This window comes from Dysidea avara, chromosome 8 (assembly GCF_963678975.1).
Source record: "Dysidea avara chromosome 8, odDysAvar1.4, whole genome shotgun sequence".
Classification (NCBI taxonomy): domain Eukaryota; kingdom Metazoa; phylum Porifera; class Demospongiae; order Dictyoceratida; family Dysideidae; genus Dysidea; species Dysidea avara.
In genome coordinates this window covers 2,551,162-2,557,997 of record NC_089279.1, presented here as the reverse complement: position 1 = coordinate 2,557,997, position 6,836 = coordinate 2,551,162, and the positions used below count along the sequence as shown (strand labels likewise).

Here is a 6,836-nt window from a genome sequence, read left to right as displayed (position 1 = left end):
GCTGACCTGAAGGGGATTAAGTTTCTGAAGTATGTTCATATAATATATGATGAGCTGTAGGAAAATTCTCGCAGCTCTGTCCATTTGTGTATACTGGTCTGACTGTAGACAAGTGATATTGGACTATAATATATGTGACCGGGCCTGCAATAATAGGACATGTGGGCACATGATTTTTGCCTACTTTTTCACACTTTCATCACTCATAACTTTTTGTACCATTATGCTATGGCATTGCAATTTTCAGCTGTTAGTAAGCATTTAATTGGTATCATGATGCAAGTTACAGAATGGAAATATACTTTTCCAATACTGAGATATGACCTGTAGAATGATGGGGTGTAGTTTGTGCCCACATGCCCTGTTTTCGCAGGCCTGGTCACATATACCATTCTTGCAGTTTCTTAAGTTTGCTTAAACTTGTTCTGTTTACTAGTAGACAAATGCAGATGTTTTCTCAAAAAGACACGTAGATGTTTTTTAGTTTTCTCAAATTATACGGTACGTATAGTGCTTTAACTGTAGCTAAGTATTGAAGTAATTCTAAGGCCTCATAAACATATTTTTAGTTTTTCATCTACCAGTATGCATACCAAATCAAGGGGGTGGAATTATTTTAATAGCTATATTGCTAAATTAGCTATTTCACATGACTCAGAGTGTAATGTTCTTAGTGTATGCTCTTTAATACCAAATTTAACGAAGTAGTTTATGTGGTGTAAGCTGAAAAAGAATGTACATAATACAGTTTTGGTAATTCCATTGTAGTGCTGTATTGTTTGACTTCTCATCAAAAGTTAGATTATAGTCATAGTCTAAATATAGTGCACAAATAAATTGAAAAGTTAAATTGTTCAGTGATGCAACCTGATAAGGACAAAAATGTTACCAAGTATAGATTGTTGACATGTGCAAATGATCTGATTCAGCATTTCCTGCATAAGACAAGTTAGTAAATTCCCTGACATGTTACTTTTTAATGTTTCATCTTAACACCATTTTATTTTGTTATTTGACACCCTATGAACTTTTATATTGAAAGTACTATAGCTGACTATAGCAATAGCTAGCTATAGCTAAGGTATAATTATATAGCTGACTAAATATTACATAACAAAGATTGTGTGTTATTGGGCTCAGCTGTATATACTCATGTTACCCAGTGAGTTTCCATATCTTCATGCATATGACATGTTCTAGTATGGAATTCAGCAAGTGATAGTGTCTTCATTTCCTATTATTTGACATTAATATTGAACCTTTCAGTTATTCAGCTAGTTATATTATTTTGTGTCATCTAACAGTACTGAATGTAGGTATAGATTCTTAGTGTGTTGAAGCTGTAGTCAAAAGTATAAAATTTCATGATCTCACACATGTACAAAGTGGGAGAGTTGTTAGGTAATCATCACTTCTTATAAATGTTCATTATGTGGCTAGCACAGGATGTGATGTAATTATCACACTTGTGTTATTGTTCCCTGGTGCTGTGCACTTGTATTGATTCTAAATGTTTGTGATATTGTGGGACAAGAGTAGCACTCCTAAAGTTGCATGCATAACTGTCTCAAGTTGTGGGTCTTCAAACAATGCTACACACACTAGTTCGGCATGTGTAGGGAATTTCTTGTTATTACCATCATCATGATGGCTTCCCTAACATATTCCTGATTAGACCACCACATGTTCTGTGGAACGTTTCATGAACAGTTGTGTAATCACTAACTTTATAGTATATGCACTTTGTCCTGCTCTTGCTAGTCATCATCTGTTTCATGTTTACAGTATCAGTCTTTTAGGATATAGCTAACTGATCTTCTACTCCATATTGCAAATCCACATGATGGGACTCATTCAAAGGTTGGCTAGTTTAGTAGTTTGTTGATATGAGTAGCTTACAAACAGTTGTTAAGGAATGCAGTGTGTATGGAAACACACATTGTAATATAGTCATAACAGAATACTGAAAACAGCAATATCCTTAGTACTCATATCAGCTATAGTGTTCATAACAAGTCTGTGATCATTGGTGATGCTTGTATGATGAGATAATTAGACTCAGTTTTTTTTGCAAAGATGTTAAACGTGCATGCATCGAATTATTACTAACATATGTAAAATGAAATGGCTATAGATAATATTTTATGGTGTACGTGCATTAGCTACTTATTTACTACATAGTAACTGTTGTACTGAATTTTTTTAATGACAGTACATACATGTATTTCTGTAATATAAATTGTGAGATATGATCAAATTTTGAAAGTCACACATATGGTTATCTACAGAAATAAAACTATAGAAATTTAAGATCTTATGTGGTGTTGCAAAAAACAGAAAGCACTTTTCAGGATATTTGGACATTTCAAGTTTAGTTCAAGGCTTTAAAAATTAATGTGAATTCCAGGTAGACCATTCAACATTGTTTTGGAGCTATACATTTCTTGATGTGTCAAATAGTTGATTTCTGCAATCTGGTCACAAAAGTGTCAAAATAAAGGCACTTTTGCTACGTTTAGCCTGTAAAATATATAGATTATTATAGTACACACCTGTGCAACTAAGACTGCTTATAATCTTACTTTTACAACTAACCCACATGATCAGCCATAATCTCACACATGTACAGAGTGGGAGAGTCATTAGTTGATCACCACTTCACCCTAATAAGTGTTCGTTATGTGACTAGCATAGGATGCGATATAACACACTGCATGCTATTATTTCCTGGGGCTGTGTATTTCAATCATTTGTATTGCTTCATTGCGTTTGTGTGATGTTGTGTATAACAATACCACACTCCTAAGGTTGCATAACATTGACACATTTCTACTTTGAGCTGTAAGTCAGCAAAAAGGTGTTGATTAACATGTGTTGGGAATGTCACTCATCTGCACTATTTGTTAACCATGGCTTCCTTAACAGATTCTGCTGGAGACCATACATATGTATATGGACTCTACTTGAAATGAGCAACAGTTGTGACTGCTGCAAATAGTACTCTACTGTATGTCAGCTGCCGTTTTCAGTATTAAATCTTTAAGAGATATATTAGATGATCTTTACATTTCACACTGAATATATTATAGCTCAACTGAAGAATGTAATATAAGAATACGTAGTCACAGTATAGATGTAGGGTATATTTACTATAACCAAGAGTTCCTCTATTATGGACTCTTGCTATAACTATATGATACAGTATAGTAGGTATGCAGTTATGTATGTAATGGTATATACAATGCGTCTTCCTCAGGACTGCATACATTCATTCCTTTTTCATAGCTAACACGCAGAGGGACTGCTCAATTTATAATTAAACAAGCTTTTGAGAAACATGTCAATTAACAATATGAACTGTGAAGTGCTTTTAATGTAAAGAGTCAGTTACATTGTGGTTACCAAGCTGATCTATACCAATAAATGTGGCTAATACACACAGCATCTATACTGTGTCAGTTGTGATATAATAGTGGAATAGTTTACTGTTAATCTTATCTACCTGTGTTACCACTATGTGTAATCGGTAGAATTCCTGCCATTTTAGCGTCACCATTACAGCAGATATAAAGGATGGCAAACAAACCTGTGACAAACTACAATCAGCTTCAACAAGTCCTTTTAGCTCTGCAGAACTCTTTAATACTTTATTTTTTCCTATAAAAATAACATTGGCATGATGCTTCTATCCACAATATACTGTACACTCAAGACCGTGGAGGCTAAGGCATGGGGTGGCTACTGTAGGGAAGTAGAGGAGACAGCCTATAGGAAACACTTTAACTTGACCATGGAATACTGAGACATTTTGAGTAGTAGCTAGTGTTACCACTGATTTATTACAAACTAAACCCTTTGAATGTTAAGATTACATGCTTATTAATTATTCCTCTGAGCATTATACGTATCTTGACCCTATATGGTTACTAACATATTGACTGCATGCACTATATAGTTGGTGTGGTAATCTATCCTGAGATCTTCCAGTTTGTAATGTTTGTATTTTACTGTACTTGTTGTTTTTGTCCATGATGGGGATTACTCATAACTATTGACTGAACCTACTGAATGTACCTCACTACAATTTCTCATACATTTGGATATGGAGCACTTGGCCAGTTGGGTCAACACCATGATGTAGGTCAATAGCTACACCAGCCAAAGAGTATAATAAAGTATTTATATATACTACAATGTTATTAAACAAGATTCTGTACATATATCCTGTGGACATGCAGAGAAATCAACTGCGACTGATCATGACTCACTTCAGAACAAACAATGCCATATCACTACATGTGCTGCAAATTTGTTAATATAGCTTTCCCGGGCCCTTTAAAAGCTATATGGTAGTATAATACCAATGTCTAATATATTCAATTCTCTATGTATGTTAATCACATTCCATTGGTCTGATATAAGGTGAGTAGTTAAAAAGGATTCACCATACTGCATGTATTCAGTGCTGGCCACAGTTGACATTGTTGGTATATAGGACCTTTTAAACAGTTTTAATTGTTTCTCTATAGTTATACATTACACAATATTATCAATTAAAAGCTGTAGTTCAAACAGACTATACAAATTAAGTCTAAGTCTCAAGATTTACATATTTTAGTAACAAAAAACCACAAGTAAAAAGAACTCCAAAAGCCATCCATAGGCCTTTGGGGCTTACAATTATAAAAAGAAGTGATAAATAAAAAAAAAAACAGCCAAGCTGTGAAAAAAGGGTGCACCTCCAAAAAAGTTAAGGGAAAAGGTTGTGAAATCAAAGGCAAAATGCAGCCAAGAAATGGCTGCAATGTTGCTAATGGAAATCATTTTCACTCATCATTAAAAATGATTGGCACTGATTAGCATCACTGCAGCCATTTCTTGGCCACCATTGAATTCACACCTTTTTCAACTTGGTATCTGAACCCTTTTTTTCACAGCTTGGCTTTTGGTATAGATTTATACCTGCACAATTTCTTTATGTTGTTTTGTGATACCATATACCATAGTATGGAATGCCAGCATTGCAGCACTGAGTATTGGATATGTAATGTAAACTACAGGTATGAATGTATATCTTTCTGCATTCAATAGTATCAATATCATGATTCTGAGTCCCTAATATAGAGTCTTCAGCCTTATTGTGAGTCCCTATAGTTGGGTAACAATTGAGTATTAATATTGTTGATATAGCAAAAGGAATTGAAGGGGTAGCTAGTTGGAAAAGGCGGATACGGTCGGACGCGGACATTTTCAAAAAGCACTTTTACATTTATGTAACAGTTATTTTTCATACCTAATGCTGTTTTTACAGCAGTCTTCGCTTCGAGACCCAGGCGTCGATCCTTTCATAGCGCTTATCCATTTATAAGCGCACGTGCGAAGGACTAGACCAGCACTCCACAGCATGCCAAAGACCATAATGGTGTTGTACACATGTTCTAAAGTCTAATACAGAGTTATATAGTTGTAGAGATTAGCTTGTATTCCCCATGCAACTTAGCTTAGCAGGCCAAATCCACAATCTTACGCCTTTTAGTATAAGGCGCAGGCGCTTATACCGAGTGTTGAGGATTTCAAGGACCTGGCCTACGAGATTAAGTTGGGACATGCTAGATTAATCTCTGTGACTCTGAATTAGATTTCTAGAGCACGTATACAACACTATAATGGTCTTTAGAGTGCTAGTCTATCCTTCGCACGTGCGCTTATAAATGGATAAGCGCTATGAAAAGATCGACGCCTGGGTCTGGAGGCGAAGACTGCTGTAAAAACAGCGTTAGGTATGAAAAATAATTGTTATATAAATGTAAAAGTCCTTTTTGAAAATGTCTGTGTCCGTGTCCGCGTCCGACCGTACCCGCCTTTTCCAACTACCCGAATTGAAGATTCTTGGCTGTGTGCCAGATCAGGTAATTGTCTAGACTACCAGTTGTCTGGAGATCAAGTCACTGAATGAATAGAGCCATAAGATTCTAACTCACCTGCAATGTTTACATCATCCTTTCAAACCCTATTAGTATATTTGTGTTCTTTGCATGTGAACAGTGTTAGGGACTCATGATCATCTATTCAGTAGCAGTGCATGCTGTGTTAATTACTTTGCTCTGCATGGGTATATAGGTATTTCCTTTTGCAACCTTCTGTGGGAACGAGGGTAGTGTACAGGTGATGTACTATATAGTGTTGTCTTTTCCTTTAACCCAAATGAGTCTTGTAACTTGAAGAAATGACCATGTTCTTTGATAATGAGAATTAATTTGAGACTATCAGAGGCCGTGTTTCCACCAAAAGCTACAACACAAGTCTGTATGTACAAGAAGCTCACCCTTTGGACAATCCTCCAAATACGTTACTGAACAAGCCACAGCCAGTAACTCACCTGCTACCATCAAGAGGCAGGAAGTGACAGAGTGGAAGGATATACCATTACCCAATGACAAGTTGTTACCAGGACTACAAGCTCCTAGTAATAGTGGCCAACAAAATGTAGACATGTTATATTATTATGAGCCATTACTGAAGTCACTTGTACTAAACTCAGTACTGTGAAGTGAGTTATCAGCAAAACCACTTCCTTTCAGTGCTTCACTTTTGGTTTTCAATGTTGACTTTGGAATTTGAGTACACAGCCATTGTGGTTTTTCCCCTATGTTGAGTGGTGCACAGTTCAGTGGCATATCAATAATGGGTTTGTGATCTAACTAAACTCTCAAGTAACTGATGCCTTGTGACCAAACTTATGTGAATTTAATATAGTTTGTGATTGCAAATTGCATGCTTACTTTATAATAATTAAGGGATTTCTTTTTGCATAAAAATTTAATACATAGTTTGTG

The 6,836-nt window shown here is 35.6% G+C and overlaps 1 long non-coding RNA gene across 2 annotated transcripts; it reads right to left on the bottom strand.

The window, feature by feature from the left end:
* Window positions 1-2,220: 2,220 nt before the first annotated feature.
* On the bottom strand, window positions 2,221-5,746 carry LOC136263463 (uncharacterized). 2 transcript variants are annotated; one of them, XR_010704651.1, is made up of 5 exons: window positions 5,294-5,746; window positions 4,963-5,148; window positions 3,587-3,657; window positions 2,583-3,535; window positions 2,224-2,520 (listed from the first exon to the last, which is right to left on the bottom strand). It is a non-coding gene; the product is annotated as an uncharacterized lncRNA (long non-coding RNA). The 2 variants fall into 2 exon arrangements; XR_010704652.1 differs by lacking the exon at window positions 4,963-5,148 and having other exon boundaries at window positions 2,221-2,520.
* Window positions 5,747-6,836: the final 1,090 nt, after the last annotated feature.